This window comes from Solea solea, chromosome 7 (assembly GCF_958295425.1).
Source record: "Solea solea chromosome 7, fSolSol10.1, whole genome shotgun sequence".
Classification (NCBI taxonomy): domain Eukaryota; kingdom Metazoa; phylum Chordata; class Actinopteri; order Pleuronectiformes; family Soleidae; genus Solea; species Solea solea.
Window position 1 is genome coordinate 2002587 of NC_081140.1, and position 19980 is coordinate 2022566.

The 19980-nt window shown below is 41.8% G+C and overlaps 1 pseudogene; it reads left to right on the top strand.

Annotated features, from left to right (window-relative positions):
- The first annotated feature begins 10446 nt into the window (after positions 1–10446).
- LOC131462829 (extracellular calcium-sensing receptor-like) lies at positions 10447–16855 on the top strand (annotated as a pseudogene).
- Positions 16856–19980: the final 3125 nt, after the last annotated feature.

Here is a 19980-nt window from a genome sequence, read left to right on the forward strand (position 1 = left end):
TACAGTTAACACCCCTGTCTCTCTCTGTGATGCTCTTTATTTTAGAATTGTGTTTAAATGACTAGATCACAATACAGGCAATAAAGATGTTGATAAGAAATACTTAAAATATCTAACTTTTTTTTCTTACCACTAATTATTCCACTGTTGGGAGTTACTGTAATTTTACATTACAACTCCAATCCTTGTTCACAGCCTCATCCCCTCCTGCATCCACTACTGTAACTCTCTCCTCTCTGGTCTCCCTCACATATCCCTCTATATACTTCAACAGGTCCAGAATTCAGCTGCTGCATCATCACCAGAACCCCTTCATCACCCCCATCCTACAATAACTCCACACTCTCCCGGTAAATTTCAGAATCCTATTCAAAATCCTTCTGCATGCCTTCAAGGCCATTCACAACCTTGCACCTCTGTATCTCTCCAACCTCCTCCCACTCCCTCACATCCTCCTCCATTCACCGCCCACCTCAGCACAATCTTGCGCTTATAGATAAAATGCATTATTATTATTATTTTTCACAACCCCTTCCCCCATATATCAGTTCAATGACTGAGTGCCCGTGTACACTCTGGTGAAGTACTGAACTGAAATAATAAATAATAATAATAATAATACATGAGATGCTGTCAGGGTCCAGGCCAGGTTTTTTGAGGATGGGGGTGACAGTGGCCAGTTTTAGGGATTGAGGGACGGAGCCACAGGGAGGGAGGAGTTGATGATGGTTGCAATGAAAGGGGAGATAGTTGGGAGGCAGGCTTTGACAATGGAGGACGGTATGTGGTCCGGGACAGAAGTGGAGCTTTTCATGTTGGAGATGATGGGAAAGAGTTCCAGGGGGGAGACAGGGGTGAAGTGTGACAGTGGTTGAGTGGTGGCGGAGGCGGTGAGCGGCGGAGAGACCGAGATGAGCGGTGTAGTGGTTGGACCGGGCTGCAGTGTGGGCATCTGTGTAGTTTGAAAGGTGGGCTGTATAAGCATGGAGAAGAACTGTGACACTGGTTTTCTTGTAAAGTCTTTCAAGTTGGCGCTTACAGGTTTTCATTTGATGGAGTTCAGGAGTGTACCAGGGAACTGAGTGAGTCCGTCTGGGCGGGGTTTTTTGGTGTAGGTGTAGTCAAATAGTGAAATGTCTCAGCATGAGGATTGAGGGGGAGACGGTGGATAGCTGGGTGAGGAATTTGGTGAGGTCTGAGAGTAAGGAGTTTAGGAGGACGGTAGATGATGGCAATGACCAGGGAAGTGGGACCAGACAGCTTGAGGACAACTTGTTTGAAGGACTGAGCAGGAGGTATGGAGATTGTAGACATTTTAAAGCTTTACCTGAAGATGACAGCAACACCACCACCACCACCACGTCTGTCTGGGCGGGGTTTGTCGGTGTAGGTGTAGTCAGTTGGTGTGGTCTGGTTTAAGGAAAAGTAATCGAGGGGTTTGTGCCAGGTTTCAGTGAGGCAGAGGAAGTCCAGTTTATTGTCAGTGATGAATTCATGTAGGACTGCACTTTCATTGGTCAGTGAGCAGATGTTTAGTAAAGCCAGTTTCAGGTGTTGTTGGGTCTCAGTTGAGCTGGGGGTGGCAGGATTGCAGTAGATGGGGTGTAAATTGTTGTTATTCACAGTCTTGGATGTACAGTATGGGCGGGGTTCAATGTGGTTTATGATTGATTGTATGGGGAATGTCTCAGGTGGGAGGGTTAATAACTGATTTGGTCAGGTGTGTGTTGTAAATAGTCATTCACAGCATGTACAGCATGCTGGGTATTGGCTGCCAGCATGCGGCTTACCAGGATGGTGGGGTGAATGCTGTCGTCTTTATAGAAAGGGGGCAGTTCCAAAATAGATTAAAGTTGTCCATGAAGTTGAGGCCTCGAGCATAGCAGTGTTGGGGCCGAGATGTCTACTGTAATCCACTTTTCTATTGTTCTCCATGGGTAAGGCCTATATGCAGTTTCAAAAGCCTGATTTGAGTTTTCAACAAAGTCTCAGTCCACCATTTGAGACATTCTTGGTTTTACGACTGGTCAGCATTCCATAGGGTCAGTGAATCTCATTGGCCAATCTCTGTTTTATGGCCTTGCCCCTGAAAACACTATAAAACCAGAGGACAGACATTTTTCGCTCTCTTCCTATTTTTGCTCTTCTTGTTTTTGTTCTTCTTGCTCTTTGTTTCTCTCTTTGGTGCTCCTCTCCTTCGGGGGCCGCCCAAAGGGCCCCCGGGGCCCTGGAGCCCAGAGCTCCGGCCATGTGATGTGGCCCCATGCCACACGAACTATGCCCTTTTTGAAGAAGCCTTGCCAGTTTCACACTCGCTGCCCAAGTGAGAAACTTGATTTGCGTCTAACCACGCATCCTTCCAGAACTGAAATGGAGACGCTGCAGCCGCCAGCTGCCATCCTCCGACCCGCGATGTCCGCACCTGAGCCGACATCTCTCTCCGAACCAGACGCACAAACTACCGTCTTCCACCGACGCATAGAATCATCAACTGTCCGCTGTGATCCACACCACGGCCCGTCCACGCTCTGCGACTCCAACGAACTGGACCGGACCCGACGGACCGCAAAACGTGTTATCAGCTCACAGTAAGAGGCAAAGTGTTCTGGGCAGAGTTAGGTTAAGGTTCTGTGTTTTATAACTTTCCTTTGTGTTAAACGTGTTGGATTGCGCACCCACACGTTCGTATTTGTTCTACAATTGTTAACTGTTTGTATTTGTTTACACGTTTGTTAATTCCCTTCTCATGCCATGCGATCACGCAGTGAGATAGTTTTCTTTGATCGCCCTGTATGTTTAAATGTGCCGCTGAATGTAGAGCTCACCGATCACCCTGCAGTGACGTGTCTTCTCCCGCTGTGAGCGCGTAGACAGATCACGTGGTGAGAGAATTTCGGCATAAACGTTAAGATTCACAGACTGGCCTGGCTTTGCCTGGCTCTGACATAAACTCTCACGTACGCGATCCCTTTTGTTTCATTCACTGAACACACTGTGCTTTGAAACACACCTTTGGTCTGCCGCTATTCAAGCGCGATTCTCACTCACTCTCTCTCTCTCTCTTTCTCACTCACTCACTCACTCTCTCTCTTTCATTCATGAATGAGAGTCTCCTCATAGGCGCCATCTTGCGTCAAACACGTGTCTCTGCAGCCATGCTATCACATGTTCGACCCAAGATCTGCGACCTCGTGTTAATGTGTTTCTGGCGCCATCTTTGGTGGAAGCGTGCGTCTACAGTCACTGCTACTGCGCATGCCTTCTCCACTTTGGTGTTGGAAGTGGGAGTGGCTTTGCTCGGCCAACCGCGTCACTCCCCTGTCTTATCTTTGTCTCATGTTACACTCACTCACACACACACACACACACACATTGGTGTTTATGTTGTATAGCCTGTGTTGTTGTAGCTTAGCAAGTGATATTTGTTGATTCAACCAATAGATTGTCGTTTTACATTAGTGTTCACTTTTAGTGAACATGATTGTTTAATTAATTTCATTGTTTGATTTAATAAATTGTTACTTTTATTAACCTGAAGGAATGCTCTATGTCTTTTGTACATGAATACTGTGACAAATGGGGGTTGAGAGGGTCTGTGCTCGGATTCATACCTTCAATACTGTTAAATTGGGATATCTTTGATATCATAGTCAATTACAGTTATTATTTAAGGCTGATTTTAAAGGCATAGATTGATTGTCTTTTCCCTGGGTGGTGCCCCGTTCTAGAATTAATTAACATTTAATTAATTTTCCAAAATATTTAATTAAAATATTTTTTATATAGTTGATGCCCAACATATTGTTGCCACGTGTGAGGATTTGACTCAACTTTTTATAAGAAATTAATTATCCAATAATTAATTAATTATTAATGTTCTAAATTCATAACCAATCACGCTCCTAATCCCATCAGCAGGCAGGCTTGAGCCAGGTGTTCAGCAGGAGCAGTCTGGAGAACCAAATGCGGGAATGGGACCGGAGATGAAAACGGACTTTCCGCAAGTGCGTAGGAAGTCCAGGAGGGAGAGTTCAGAGGCACCCCAGGCCAGGTCATTGCTTCCTATGTGCACCACGTCTGTGTGCTGTCTGCGGGATCGGTGACCGGACACGGCTGGAAAGGTGTTGCAGGAGGAGGAGAGTCCACTGGCATTGCCGAGTGGAGGAGGTCTCCGGAGCGTCTGATGGTTCCTTCAGAAACTTGCAGCGTGATGCAGAGGTAGTTGTCCGGGGAGGAGAGCTGGCCATCCGAGACTGTAGCAGTGCCACTCCGGGTACCGGCGGGGAGGAGGGCTCCATGTCACCCATGGGCACTGTGCCGCCGGGGAAGCAAGCCGCTGTCGGTGTGGAGTCAGCTAAGATGATCCCAGGGGCAGGGCAGATGGAGCAGGGAGACGGACCAGCTACCACAGAAGTGGAGCCACCTGTACCCGAGGTCTTTCTGTCTTTTGAGGGAGACAATGAACATGGATTGTTCATGAGCAAGGTCCAGGCAGGAGGTCAGCATGGCCTGCTGCTGTAATATCATCCTTAAGGTCAGTAATCTGTTTGTTTGCTTTTGCGAGCATCGTGTTGTCACAGGCCATGGTTGAAATGCGCATCACTAACTTTTGGCTCGTCAGCTAAGCTAACAGCCAGATGATGTGTATCACAACAAGATCACCTGTTCAAATTTGGCCTCTTGAAATGTTCAAAGCTCAGTGTTAAAAGGGAGAAGGAAAAGAAGCCAATTAGATCCAAAAACAGAGACAGAATTAGCCTCAAACCATCTGTGTGTCTGCAGTCTCATCATTACAGCTGGAGGAGCTGGAGGAGAATTATGCACTGGATATAGAAAATGTGGAGACTGATTTCCTGGGTGTTTCAAACCTCAGACCACAGTATAATGTTTATAAGGTGCTCATTTACAAAGACTGGAGCCATGGCAGGTGAGATATCAGTTGACACTCAACTCTTCATTTCACTTAATTCTTTGTATTTATTTATGGTTTGTAAGTGTAAGAACTTCATAGATTAATATAATAAAAGCATCTCACTTTCCCTATACAGCAAGCAGATAGTGTAGTATCAGGTCAGTGTAAGTACATGTGAGGTGACATAACATTTTTTTATGGAAATTTGTTTTTAAAAAGTTTATCTTGCAATAATTAGATTTATGTTGATTTATCTGTACTGCTGTGTTCACAAATACTGTTACACACATATTTTCTTTATACAAGTTAGATACATGAAATAAAAATATAACCCATAAAAACAAGTTGATAATTAGGCTAAATAGAAGTAAATTCCATCGACACTTCATTCCTCAGCAGTGGTAACAGCTGAGGCCAGAGGCATTGGTTTCAAGTTGTCAGTTGGTTATCTTCAGCTAATCGCGTCAACTTTGGCCCAAACACCCAAATAAATAAATTCCTTTTAAGTTAACATGCACATGTTATATAAGAAATTTGGTCAGCTGACTGCTGGACAGGCAGTAATTGTTGTTTTTGTTCTTGTTTTTCCATTTGTGTCTGATTCTCATATCCAAAGCTTGTGTATTACTTGGAAAAAGTCAACTTTACCACAACATTTGGTGATCAAGCGTCATTTGATGAGAATGGTGATGGGTGTGGCTCCCTGATGGAAGAACTAATGTTCAGAGAGTGGGTGAGGTTAATAGGTCAGTCTCTAAAGATCTCACAGTGGATGAAGACAAAATCTTCTGGAACTTTGAATCCAAACAGTTTACTTCTTAATTTTACAGACAACCATTAATTTCCCCCACTAGTCTAGACTCATACTTTACCTTTGAGTCCACAGAGGTTTGCTATGGTCCATCTAATGTGAGCGATGTCACCCACCCATGCGCATGACGGTACTGACAAGCCCGTCATAGACATACATGTACAGTCCTACATTGTATGCCTTTGGACCAATGCTTAAGCTACATGTAACACAATTTCCAGTCTAGTTGGTGGAACTAGGATAAACATGTATCTCATCACTATAACTCTTTTCTCAGACTCCAGTGAGTACGCCAGTTGTCCAGAAGATTTCTGGTCAAGCTCCCACCATGAGCTTTTGGGTATTCACTTGACAACCACCTGGGCACAATTATCTGTGTTGTTGTTCTGGGCATCTTCATCCATCATCACAGTACACCTATTGTTTGTGCCAACAATTCAGAACTCAGTTTTCTTCTCGAAACCCCACCGGACTTGTACCCCGACCTATTCACCCGTTCCACAGACATTCTGGATATTCTCGTGAAGGGTACCGAGTTCTGTGCCGGTGCTGTTAGGTGTATCAGAAAGGAAGCGGGGTAGGAGAGCTGGTTCTCTGGTTTGTCTGCGCCGGAGGGGAACGAGACCACCTCTTCCGGGGATTTTCCTTGCGAATGTGAACTCCATTTGCAATAAATATATGAACTTCAGTGCCTCGTAGCAAGGAGCAATGACTTTTACTCATCGGCTGTCTTTGCGTACGTGGAGACTCATCTGTCGTCATCTACACCTGATGGGGCCGTGGAGCTGGAAGGCTTCTCTACGTTCCGGGTGGACAGAGACTTCGCGTCAGTGAACAAGTCGTGTGGCGGAGGATTATTGTTGTTTTTGAATGATCGCTGGAGCTCCGATGTAACTGTAACAGTTCTACTGAATTAGAATCCCTCTTTATCCTCTGTCGCCCATTCCATTCCCCCCGTGAGTTCAGCTCATTCATGCTCGAATGTGTTTACATTCCACCCTCTGCTGCAACATCGCAGTGGTAGACAAACTGGCTGAGCAAATAATGTGTGTGGAACGCCAGCACCCGAATAGTCTTGTCATAGTTGTGGGTGACTTCAATAAGGCAAATCTTAGCTGGGTGCTCCAAGTCACTTGCACCACCCGGGGAGAGAATACTCCGACAGGCTTATCACTCTGTCCAACGTGCTGCACTGGGCAATAGTGACCACGATCTCATTCACCTAATTCCCTGCAACAGGCAGAAATGAAAACTCTCTACACCTGTAGTGAGTCGATTCAGAGTGTGGTCCAGCGAGGCACGTGAGCGACTCCGTGCCTAACTGGAGTGGGCGAGGCCAGAAGCCGGTAATAACCAGGATGAATACACTGACACTGTAACATCATTCATTGGCTTCTGTGAGGAAGTATGTGTCCCCCTCCACTCCAGGAAGACCTATAACAACAATAAGCCCTGGTTCTCCCGAGCTCCTGAGGACCGTTAAATCTCGGCATCACCTGAGCTTTTTTGTCAAATTCCAAGCTTGCACTGTTGTCTTGACATGTTTTGTCTTGTCTTCTTGTTTTTTGTTCCTTTGTTAACCACACTCATGCGATGACTAGCTGTAAAAAAAATCCTATTGTGTTTTACACTATATGACAATAAACCTATCCTTGATCCTTTATCGTTGCTCTTCATTAAATGACCCAGATTATGGATTTACCAACTAAGACATGCAGCATTTGGCATCAGCTTTGTGCTTTGTGTCTCATGTATCCTGGTGAAAACCATGGTGGTTCTGGCTGTGTTCAGGGCCTCCAAACCAGGAGGTGAGTCCAGTCTCAAGTGGGTAGGTGCTGTAAAGCAGAGAGGGACAGTTCTGGTTTTGACTTCTGTTCAAGCAGCAATCTGGCTTGTCTCTGCTTCAAGGTAAGCGATGCAGGTAGTCTGAGATATCAGACAGCAATGGGGGACGATTTACAGTCTTATTACTCAAAACAACTCTGGACAACATCCTTGTATGAGGCCTGGGTATTCAGTAGAGCTTGACAATCATATATAAGAAGAGTAGTACAGCCAGACAACAAAAACAGAAATAATGCAGCAACAAAAAATAAGCAGAGGCAGTAAGGCTCTGACTGATGGCTGGCCAAACACACTATTGCCATCTTGTCAGGTGACTATGGAAGTCTGTAGCTGTAGGTTCTGATTAAATACCTCTTCTCCAGAAGCTGGAGCTTCAATAAATATGTTGGTGTTTATTTACATTGTTGAAGAGAAGAGCTAACATATTAGATTATTGCTAACAGAAACATTGCAACTCAATAACATACAGTGCATAATGTTGCACTGTCCTGCCTCAGCCCGTTCACACAGTTTGACAATATATTAACTGTATGATTCATTATTTTTAATCATCCATTCATTTACAAAACATCTTTATGTGACTAAAATGGACAACAACACATTGATGCAAAACAATAAGTAAACCTCTGTTTTTCTGTAATTTAAAAACTGAAATATAAACACTTGCACCATGAAGATAAATGACAGCATAACTATATGTAAATGACACAGAGTTGCTGAGCACCTGTCCCTACAGTTTGTTATTCTGCCTTGCAACAGACATGAGAAACCTTATCAACCATCTACAATCTCTGGACCAACAGACCACACCACAAAAGGTCACTTTTGCGTCTTGGTACTTGGTAACGTAATTGGGCCTAGCATAGCATCACATGACTTGGCTAAGCATAGACTGTTTAACTTGTTTAAATGTTGTATTGAGCTTAATCTCTTACACACAGTGTTGTTGAAATGTCTAGATTTAGTTTTATATGATGTTAGTGATGTCCATGCGTCCTAGCTTTCAGCTCTAGATGCATGCTTGTAACCTCTCATATAACCAGGCATTTCATTCTACAAAAGTGGTTAACAAAGGAACACAGCAGCCATATGTTGAAGAAGCCATCTTTGATTTTTTGTCAACCATCATCTTGATTTGTAGTCTACCTCTATCGGACTTGACCATTTGGTCTGTACACACACATAAACACACTGTATATAGTTGCATTAGTATTGTTTCAATCTTTGATGTATTGATAATAAATGTTTCTAAAATATAGTCTGGTCTGATTAATATTGCACAAGTGTAAATTTTGCCAACGTCTTCCCTGTAGAACTCAAATCCTTCAATTCTAGTACTGTGATTTATCAACTACCAAGTTAATTATCAATCATAATCCAAATTGGTAATCGTCCTAATTAATGAGACTGTTTTTGATGGTTATGAATTAATGGTTGATTAAAAAAAGATTGTTCTCCTCTGTTTGAGGGGATTGGTGCCCCGATTCGAGTTTGACTAAATTTTCTAATAAGAAAATAATTATTCAATAATGAATTAATTATTAATATTCAAAATTCATAACAAATCACATTTGTTCCCCCTACATAATGGTGCCCCATGTGAGGCATTGTACTGTTGGCAATTTATTGATAATTGTGTAATATTTATTATTGGTCAATTCACCAGGTAGATTCCCCAGACTTTGTCTTTGGTGTTTCATTATTAGTCCTCAGCTGGAATAGACTTCAGTTGTACAGAAAATACACTGTAGTACAAATTATTAGATTTACTACATTTAACTAAATAAACATTTTTAGTGATTGTTAACATATTGAGTCCTATAATTTTAACTCTTCTTTCAGCTTTTTAATGTTGCTAACTGTCCAGTTAACTTGATCTGTAGAAAACTGATGCTGAAAATAAATCTGGTTGTTAAATTAAGTGCTCTTTCTTTTAATAACACACAACATGCGGCACCCCTGTGTCATAACGATTGTATTTTGTGCTTTTACTGCCGTGCATTTCAGCCTAAGTGAGGATTGAAATAGAGCCACAGTGTGCTATATAGCCCTGTGAATATGTTGTACCTCGCTGTCACATTCATGTGTCTCAGCTTGACTTTGCATTTCAGTTAGTATAGTTTTGTTTGCAACATTTTTTCTTGAACTCTGCTGCAACAATTTCTGAAGCCTAATATAGCTACTAGTCAGTGTGCCAATTTTAGAGACACTACACAGTGTTCCTTAGGTTAAAACATAAACTAATTGGTTTGTCTGATGTATTTTACAATTTGCTTCAACTCCTTCTCTAGACCTAAAAATTGAGAATCCCCTAAGAAACTGTATATTTGTTCTGGCTATGTTGAATTCATCAACAGGTTAAATTTGAATGAGTGCAAGGAGAAAATAAACTCTCATCTATGAAAGTTTTGATGCTAAGAATGCATCTAAAGTATCATTGTTGGAATGCCTGCTGCTAAATTACCACAGACAGGCGAGCCTTTTACTTCTAAGCAAAGCAGCTCTACAGAAAGAAGTTGAGTCCCTAAGAATGCTTGCCTCCTCCAAGAGGTAAACAAAGTCAATAAGAAAGCTGTGTGCTATTTAGTAGACCTACACTCATAGAGTTGTGGAGTCAGGAATCTAACCCACAACCTTTTAAATAAATAAGAAATACAAACCCTTGCACCATGATGATAATGACAAGAGAACTATGTGCAAATGACGCATGACGTTACTGAGGACCTGCCCCTACAGCTTCTTAGTCTGCCCTGATAGGTGATGTGCAAAAATAAACATTGTCATAACTCAATAAAATATGAGTAGTGATGGGACTGAACTCAATAACTGGATGAACCATAGGAAAATCATGAGGGTATTTTTAGATAACAAGTTGCTAATGTTGTACTGCTGCTTATTCTCTGCTGTGTACTCCTTTTTTTATTCATCCTCTTGTCAGTTACAGGGACAGTTTATTCTAAATGGCATGCACAAAACTGGAGATGTGATTCTAGGTGGAATTTTTGCAATCAACTTATTTTCTGCTGATCCTGACCTGACTTTTACCTCAGAGCCACAGCTGCCTACCTGCTATAGGTGAGTCTGAAATGGAAACAGTAAATTTAAGGAGCTGTTGTTTAGCTAATTAGTATGACATATTTATCTAATATTTTTAGTAATATGAACTAATTAAATTATAGCTGACATTTTTAAGCATTGAAGTTTGATCAAGGGTGTTAATGATGATATTATTTTCAGTATCTGTAGTCGTGAAATATGTAGCTTTGCACCTTATAAGGTTTGTTTTTTTGTTAGTTTTGATGTCACAGGATTCAGACAAACTCAGACCATGGCCTTTGCTATCAATGAGATCAACAGAAACTCCAACCTGCTGCCTAATGTCACTCTGGGATACAGTCTGTATGATAACTGCGTCCAACTAGGAATTGGATTTCGTGCAGCACTGACCTTAGTCAGTGGTCAAGAAGAGAAACTTACATTAGAGGAGAACTGTGTAGGAACTCCTCCAGTCCTAGGGATTGTGGGTGATTCCTCCTCCACACGTTCAATTGCCTTATCATCATTGTTAGGTTTGTACAGAGTGCCTCTGGTAAGTTTATCTGCCTCTGTAGTCAGTCATTGTTTTAAATAATTGGCATGTAATTTAAAAAAATAATAACAATAATTAAATTGTAAATATTAAATATGCAACATTGGAAAGTTTTTGAGTCTGCAGATGATGACTGTTTTTAGTATATGAGATGTTATTTTTTGCAGGTGAGTTATTTTGCCACATGTTCCTGCCTGAGTGATCGACGGAAGTTTCCATCTTTCTTTAGGACAATCCCAAGTGATGCTTTTCAGGTGAAAATCCACCCCCCCAAAACCCCCCTGAAAAAGTGTCTCACTCATGTCTCAATTACAGAGTTGTGTGGTGTCAGATATACAACACTTAAAGACAGTGATTAAATATGAGTCTTTGATGAACCTGTTCAGCAGGATTTCTAGTAAAGAGGATTCCAGCCTGTGCACTAATCCCTCTGCTCTGTGTCCACATAGGTGAATGCTATGATTCAGATTCTAAAACACTTTGGTTGGACTTGGACAGGTCTGATCATCAGTGATAATGATTATGGAGTCCACGCTGCCCGATCCTTTCACTCTGATCTGGGTCCAGCTGGTGGAGGTTGTCTGGCTTACACTGAGATTTTGCCTCAAGGTGACGACCCTGATGAAATAAGGAGAATAGTGGATGTGATGAGGAAATCTACAGCCCGAGTGGTGATTGTGTTTGCAACTCGCACGATTAATCTCATGAAAGAGGTCAGTCAATTAAAGAGATATTCTGAAAAAAACAGTTTAGCCTCTGAAAAACAGATTTCATTTTGTCTGTAAGTTGTTAAAGCTGCTGTTAGGAGGGTTTTAGAGTAAGTGTGCTTACCAGGACCATTGCTTATTATATTGTACAGGTGGTGAGGCAGAATGTGACAGGCCTGCAGTGGATTGCCAGTGAAGCCTGGACAACAGCTGCTGTGCTCCAGACTCCTCACTTCACCCCGTACCTGGGTGGAACACTGGGTATCTCCATCCGTCGAGGAGAAATACCAGGACTCAGAGACTTCCTGTTACAAATACGTCCTGAACTACATCACAACAACACAGATGGAAACAACAGGGTGAGAATTTCCCACTAACTGGTTATTTGTGAATTTTATATACTGGCTTTAATACACAAAATAATTATCTTTCAGGTGAATCAGTTTTGGGAACACACATTTCAGTGTAGATTTGCACCACCTCCAGCAGGTTGGGTGGAAGCTGGAAGAGAATTATGCACTGGACAGGAAGTTATAGAGAATGTGGAGAATGAATTAGTGGATGTTTCAAACCTCAGACCAGAGTATAATGTGTATAAGGCTGTGTACGCTCTGGCGTATGCTCTTGATAACATGCTGCAGTGTGAGCCAGGAAGAGGACCTTTCAGCAACAACACCTGTGCTCATTTACAAAGACTGGAGCCATGGCAGGTGAGATATCAGTTTGCACAACTATTAGTTTAATTTGATTCTTTGTATTACTTTAAGACTTGAATAACAGACAAAATCATGCTGAGGGCAGAGGTCTCTCTCTTTGACTGAAAAAATAAATTCCTTTTAAGTCAACATGCACATGTGTGAATCTGTTGGTCAGCCCAGGGAAACAATGACTGTCTTGTTTTCTTTTTATGTTTGATTCTCATTTCCAAAGCTTGTGTATTACTTGGAAAAAGTCAACTTCACCACAACATTTGGTGATCAAGTGTCATTTGATGAGAATGGTGATACCATACCAATATATGACATCATAAATTGGGTGTGGCTCCCTGATGGAAGAACTAAAGTTCAAAGAGTAGGTGAGGTTAAGAGGTCAGCCTTCAAAGGTGAAGAAATCACACTGGATGAAGACACAATCTTCTGGAACTTTGAATCCAAACAGGTTAATACTTTTTTTTTTCTCCATTATTATCTCTTTGCCACACTCACTGGTCTGGATTCATATTTTTCCTGAGTTTGCAGAGGTTTGCTATGGTACATCTAATGTGAATGATGTCATTCACCCATGTTCTTTATGGTACTGTTAAAGCCTTCATGGACATATGCGTGCACCTCCACCTTTTTTGACTGTATGAAAGTCCCACAGGCCTTTCATTTCAATGACTGATATAGGATTTACCTTTTGATTCTCTCCCACAAACCACACATGTGTGATGAATGTCAGGGGTAAAACTGCAATGTGCAGTCTTTCTCTTGTAGGAAGTTGGTCAATGTAGCAGCACTGTGGGCAGTGCTCAACTCACTGAAGCACCAACAAATTGTTGCTCCTGTCTGAATGTAGAAATGCAGATTGAGAAAAATGTTTGTAATTGCATGTGGACATGGATTCCAAAAGTTCAATGTTGACAACTCTTGTTGACATGCAAGTGAAAGGCATGACCCACCATTTGCTGTCTGCACTGATTCCTCTTGTGAGATGTGTTTTCACATCAAGACCAACATTGGTGAAGGGTGGTATTAGTGAGAGCCTGTCCACCACAGAGTGGTTTACTGTTGTCTTTTAGATCTGTAAGTGACACATTTGTAGATAATCACTCTCATTGCGCCTTCTGTGATATGGCGGCCCAAATGAGCTACTTTCTCGAATGATTAGTGGGTGCTTTTCTTCAAGTTTTTGCCAACACTGAGCATTCCATCTTCATCTTTGTGAGGGGACTTTGTTTTAGCAATGTTTGCTTCAGATGAAAGAATATTCTTCTTTGAATAGCTCATGCTGCACAGAGCAAATAATCACTGCCATAGCTCTGAGAAGGCCTGTTGTGGTGTTTGACTCACTGTAGCGCTTCCACAGCATCTGCTTTGATTTGAGATCTTTTTGAAGGATGCTGCAACTCAAATCAGTAATGCTAAAGTGCAGCACAGGATCATCCATTAAGAAAATCTAAAAGATACACAGCTTTCTTCCTTGAGCAGCAGACTCTGACAATGGAACATAGCATCTTGCAATCTGAATATCTGAACAAGTCCTTCCACTTATTCCATTCTCACAAAAAACCCTCCTAAAAGATTTTCTTCACACAGAAAAGCTTTTCCTTTACAAACATTTGACAGTGTCTAAGACACCTCTTTGAGTGTATTGCTTTTCCTCTTAGGAAACCTTAAATGTGAAACTAAGTCTTTCAAATCCTTGGCCTGCTCATCAGGTGTAAAGGCTTCCCTTCCTTTGTGACTGTTGGATGCTATCATATGTAATAGCGGTTTAGACTCTGACGTCCATCATCAATATAAAATTAACCACAAAATGCTAAGCATCAGAGCCAAGCTCCTTTGCTCTCATATGTGGCTCACCTCATACTGTAGATTGCCACAGCAGCTGTGGCACTGTTGCAAAAGACATGTTGTCGTATAGTCTCTAACATCCGTACTGATGCCACCGAGTAGCAAAGACATTCCATAATATTCAGCACTTGCTGCTTGAACTTGATCCTTGCTGAGGTTATTATCTTCATAACATAGCATTCTGAGGTAGTCTCTGTGGTACACTTGCACCACAATAAAACAATAAAACATTTGCTGTATGTCTGCTGCAAATACTACAGATTGTTTTTTGTGGTGGGGGATGACCCCTAAAATAGTCTTGTTCGAATTGGGGCCACCAAGTAGCAAAGACTTTCCATTATATTCAGCGTATGACTTGAGCATCACTCTTAGCTGATCAGATTTATGGGGATTATATACACTAAATGATGGTCAGTACCAGTGTGCTTTATCTTTCTCAGTGGAAGGGCAGGCTCTACATCTTCATTGTGAAGCATTGTTTGTATAAACTTAATGCATGTCTCTTTGTGTCTGGTGTGAGACAATGAATATGGTTCATAGTTTGGTTTCTGTTACATGGAAGGTACTGTCTGGAGGAGCTTAACAGTAATGGTGCCACCCAGTTATTGCCGTTGTCTTGTTAAAAACATCTCTCCATGATGTCAAGAGAAGCTTGATCATCCACTAAAGCAGCAACCTTATAATCATTCCATCTTTTATTAAAAACTGCAGAACCTATTTTGTCAATGTTCTTCCTAAAATTATTTCTTGTGTAGAAAAAGATATAGAGCAACTGCGATGAGATGACATATGAAATTCTCCTTGACCAGGACTTTGTTTGGACATTGTCAGATGTACAACCACTGCTGAGTACAAGCATTTTTACCACATTGACACTCATTGGTTTGCAATTTGTTTGCAGGCAGACTTCCCCCACTATGATCCACACAAGGTCCAGCTGCTTCATGTAGTTATACAAGTATCACCATCCACAGGGCTGAACAGACATGCAACAGAAAATCCATAACAACACACAGAACATGGAAACGTATGAAGGGGCCCTCATAAGAGACAATAACAGACTGATTTTTTTCTACACAGCCTCCTCAGTCAGTGTGCAGTGAGAGTTGTCCTCCAGGTACCCGCATGGCCAGAAAGAAGGGGGAACCTGAGTGTTGTTTTGACTGTGTCCCTTGTTCTGAGGGAAAGATCAGCAATACAACTGGTGAGTGTGAAGCTTTAAACAACACAGTTCAGATATGTTGTATAAACATGTATCTCATCACTTTTTTTTCTCAGACTCCATGGAGTGCACCAGTTGTCCAGAAGATTTCTGGTCAAGCCCCCAGCGTGACCACTGTGTTCCTAAGAAAACAGAGTTCCTCTCCTACTATGAGCCTCTGGGCATATGCTTGACAACCACCTCACTGTTGGGCACATTTATCTGTGTTATTGTTCTGGGCATCTTCATCTACCATCACAGCACACCTATAGTTCGTGCCAACAATTCGGAGCTCAGTTTTCTTCTCTTGGTGTCACTCAAATTGTGTTTCCTCTGCTCGTTACTCTTCATTGGACGACCCAGATTATGGACTTGCCAAATAAGACATGCAGCATTTGGTATCAGCTTTGTGCTTTGTGTCTCATGTATCCTGGTGAAAACCATGGTGGTTCTTGCTGTGTTCAGGGCCTCCAAACCAGGAGGTGAGTCCAGTCTCAAGTGGTTTGGTGCTGTGCAGCAGAGAGGGACAGTTCTGGTTCTGACTTCTGTTCAAGCAGCAATCTGCACTGTCTGGCTTGTCTCTGCTTCACCAGTGCCTCATAAAAACACCCAGTATCATAGTGACAAGATAGTTTATGAGTGTGCAGTTGGGTCCACAGTTGGTTTTGCAGTTTTACTTGGTTATATTGGTTTACTGGCTGTCCTCAGTTGTTTGTTGGCTTTTCTAGGAAGGAATCTTCCAGACAGTTTCAATGAAGCCAAATTCATCACTTTCAGCATGTTGATCTTCTGTGCAGTGTGGGTGGCCTTTATCCCTGCTTACATCAACTCTCCAGGCAAATATCTGATGCAGTGGAGGTTTTTGCCATCCTAGCCTCGAGTTTTGGCCTCTTGGTGGCACTGTTTGGACCCAAATGTTATATAATCCTGGTAAGACCAGAAAGAAACACAAAGAAAGCCATCATGGGTCGTGGGATCACAAAGTAATAGCTTAACACCCCTGCTGCACTTTCTGATACTCTGTATTTTAGAATTGTGTTGAAATTACTAGATCACAATACAGGCAATAAAGATGTTGGAAAGAAATACTTACAATCATGTATTTTTTTTTTTTTCTAACCACTGATTATTCCAGTGTTGGGAGTTAACATAAGGACAACATTTATCACAACTCACCTTGTGCTGCTCCTGCTGAATCAACTCTGCCATGTATCTTTCTCTCCAACAGCAGGGCCCCAAACCACGCCCACCTCCACACCCAACAACTGTTTTGGCTAAATGCTAACACTAAACACAAAAAACAGTCTTTTACTTTTTATATTTAGTCAGATATTGCCTGGTACACTATCAAGGTCAGGGGGGCAATTACACATGGATGGTAGCTGGCTCTTCAACAGAATCCTTCAGGACAGGCTCAGGATCAGGCTTTTTATTGTGGGACCCCAGATGGTAGGAAAAGGTGACAGTGAAGAAGAGGGACCAGGGGACCTGGTGAGAGTTCAATCTCTTGGTGGTGCAGATGTATTCAAGGTTTCTGTGGGCAGTCCAAACCAATAAGGGTTCCTTGGTGCCCTCAAACCAATGTCCCAATTTCTTCTAGGGCAGTGCTTTCCAGATTCATGAAACAAGGGACGTGATGGTAAACTGTCCAGTGACATGAGGTTTGCCTTGATGTTGAGAGTAGTGTGGGAGCTGTATCTCAGCCATGGAAAGGATGTAAATTTTGGACACCTCATCAGTAGTGTACCTTTGAATCAGGGGGTGTTTCCTGTGCTGAAAGTGGATGAGGCAGAGGAACCTTCCCTAACTACTGAGCCAACTCCTTGTCAATGATGCAGGCTCATTTTTGATATATTCTGGCATGCCATTGAGGACCAGGGTGGCAGGGGCCCAGCGAGGGGAGTGAAGGAGCAGAAACCAGTTCTGCCACAGCAGGTTTTGGTGCTGTACAGCAGAGAGGGACAGTGACAAGATAGTTTATGAGTTGAGTCCACTGTTGGTTTCTCAGTTTTACTTGGTTGTATTGGTTGCATTTTATCACCCCTTATGAGCCTTTTATTTATTCTGTGTTTTATTTATTCTTCTTTGGTTCACTGTATGTCATTTACATTGTTCTTTCTCGCCCTAGTTTGTGTCTTGCCTCTCTCTCTCTCTCTGTGTCCTCATCTTGCAGGGTTGCAGGATCCAGATCCAGTTTTTGGAAGCTATTATTTTCTTCTGTCTCTACCTCATCTCCCTCTTGTCCTTTCTCTCCTCCCCTATCTGTCTCCCACCTCTCCTCTGTCCCCCATTTTTTCTTTAACCCCAACCGGTCGAGGCAGATGGCTGCAAATCTTTGAGTCTGGTTTATTCCTCTTAAAAGGGAGTTTTTTTCTCTCCACTGATGCCTAGTGCTTGCTCATTGTGTGAACTGTTGGGTTTCTCTGAAATCTACAATTTATTATTATCACTCTTGTAATTATTATTATTTTTATATTTTATTTGTTTTATTAATTTATTTATTTATCTCTGATGTACAGCACTTTGTTTCAGCTGTTGTTGTTTTGCTGCTTCATAAATAAAGTTGGATTGGATTGGATTGGATTGGTTTACCGGCCGCCCTCAGTTTTTAGTTAGCTTTTCTAGCAAGGAATCTTCCACACAGTCTCAATGAGGCCAACATCATCAATTTCAGCATGTTGATTTTCTGTGCAGTTTGGGTGGCCTTTGTCCCTGCTTACATCAACTCCCTAGGCAAATGTGTAGATGCAGTTTGGGTTTTTGCCATCCTGGCCTCCAGTTTGGCCTCTGTCTATCCTGTATTTTATAATTGAGTGGTCATTTCACAATACAGGTAATAAAGTTATTGACAAAAAATACCAACAAATATATTTTATTTTCCTGTACCCAAATTTCTTTTCCAATGTTGGGAGTTAATGTCATTTTACAAAACTACACTGATAGTAACAAATTAAACATTTCTTTATTAATTCATCTTCATTAAGCTAGGCCATCTTATTGAAATCAGTACATACAGTAAAGACATGCTTAATGTGGGTCTACAGTGTATAATAGGTGTTTAGCTGTGCTTAATAGGGTCCAGTTATGAAAGTTATCGGCACAGGACCAAAGACTGGGCCTCCTGTAATTGTCCTTGGTCTTAGTTGGTCTAAGTTGGTGGTGCTAACTTCCACATTTGCTCAAAGGCTAAAAACACTGAAGTATCTCAGTAGTAAAGCTGTTTGTGGTGTGCTTGACTGGAAGCCTTAAAACTTTTGGTCAGACTAACATATTGTTGAAATCTTATCTTTGATAAAAGCAACAAGTGTCTATGAGTGTAACATTAAAACATGTCTTACAACATGTGCAAATCAGTTTCTGGCAGTACTTGCAGTAGCTCACACAAGCACAGTACTTACATGTGTAATTTGTTGTTTGTTTGGCAGGTCAGTACTAATAATTATCCTCCATTTTACACAATGGACACAATGATAAATATCCTTTCATGTTCTCCACCTCACACCAATAGTAAGTTACCAACCACCAGAGAGTGATTCTTTTTTTGTTCACCTTCTTAAAGTTGGGCCAATGTTAAACCATGAACTCATTCTGCAGTCAATGCAATGTCTGAGTTCTTTCAACATAAGACAGTGTACCAGTAGCTATTTTGCACTTTCCCCAGGAACTAGGAACCATTTAAGGTTCAGGGTAACTTAAAGGTTCCTGTGGGGCACTTTGTTGCACAACAGCAATAACCACAATCTGTTATCTGTCAATAACATGAATACAATGCCAAATTTAAATACATTTATTGGGAGTCTTAAACAGTTATAGGTTTTTTTTGGTTTTGTTCTGTATTGTATCTGTAGTCAGATGGAAGCGACAAACTCTCACTGTGCAAGGCTATTTTCCTAATAATAACTAATATGGATTAGTTTAAAACATGTCCTTCAGATTTAACTCTTTATTAATCTGGTCAGATTGTATGGACAACAATTGTGTTTTCCAACCTGTTTTTGGAAATGTGTAGTGTGATTTTACCTGATATGGCTCTCTGCTGACTAACTCTGCCCTCAGTGAATTAGGCAGGACAGATCAGCTAACAGGCTCTGTAGATGTAGCCATCATGGTTTAACATAGTTGAGGAAATGATCCAGTTAATGACCTGCAGGCTGATGTGGAGGCTGTAGTGTAATAGCAGTGTATGTTGGGTTTTGCAGCGTTATTGACCATTAATACTAGAAGACCTACATTTTTAATGAGATAAAAACAAAAATAACTAGTACCACGCGGTTCTGAGCGGGTTCGAGCCGAAGTGCGTGTGCCACGGCTCCCCGCACGGTACTAGTTATTTTCAGTACTATTTATTTTCAGCAGTGTC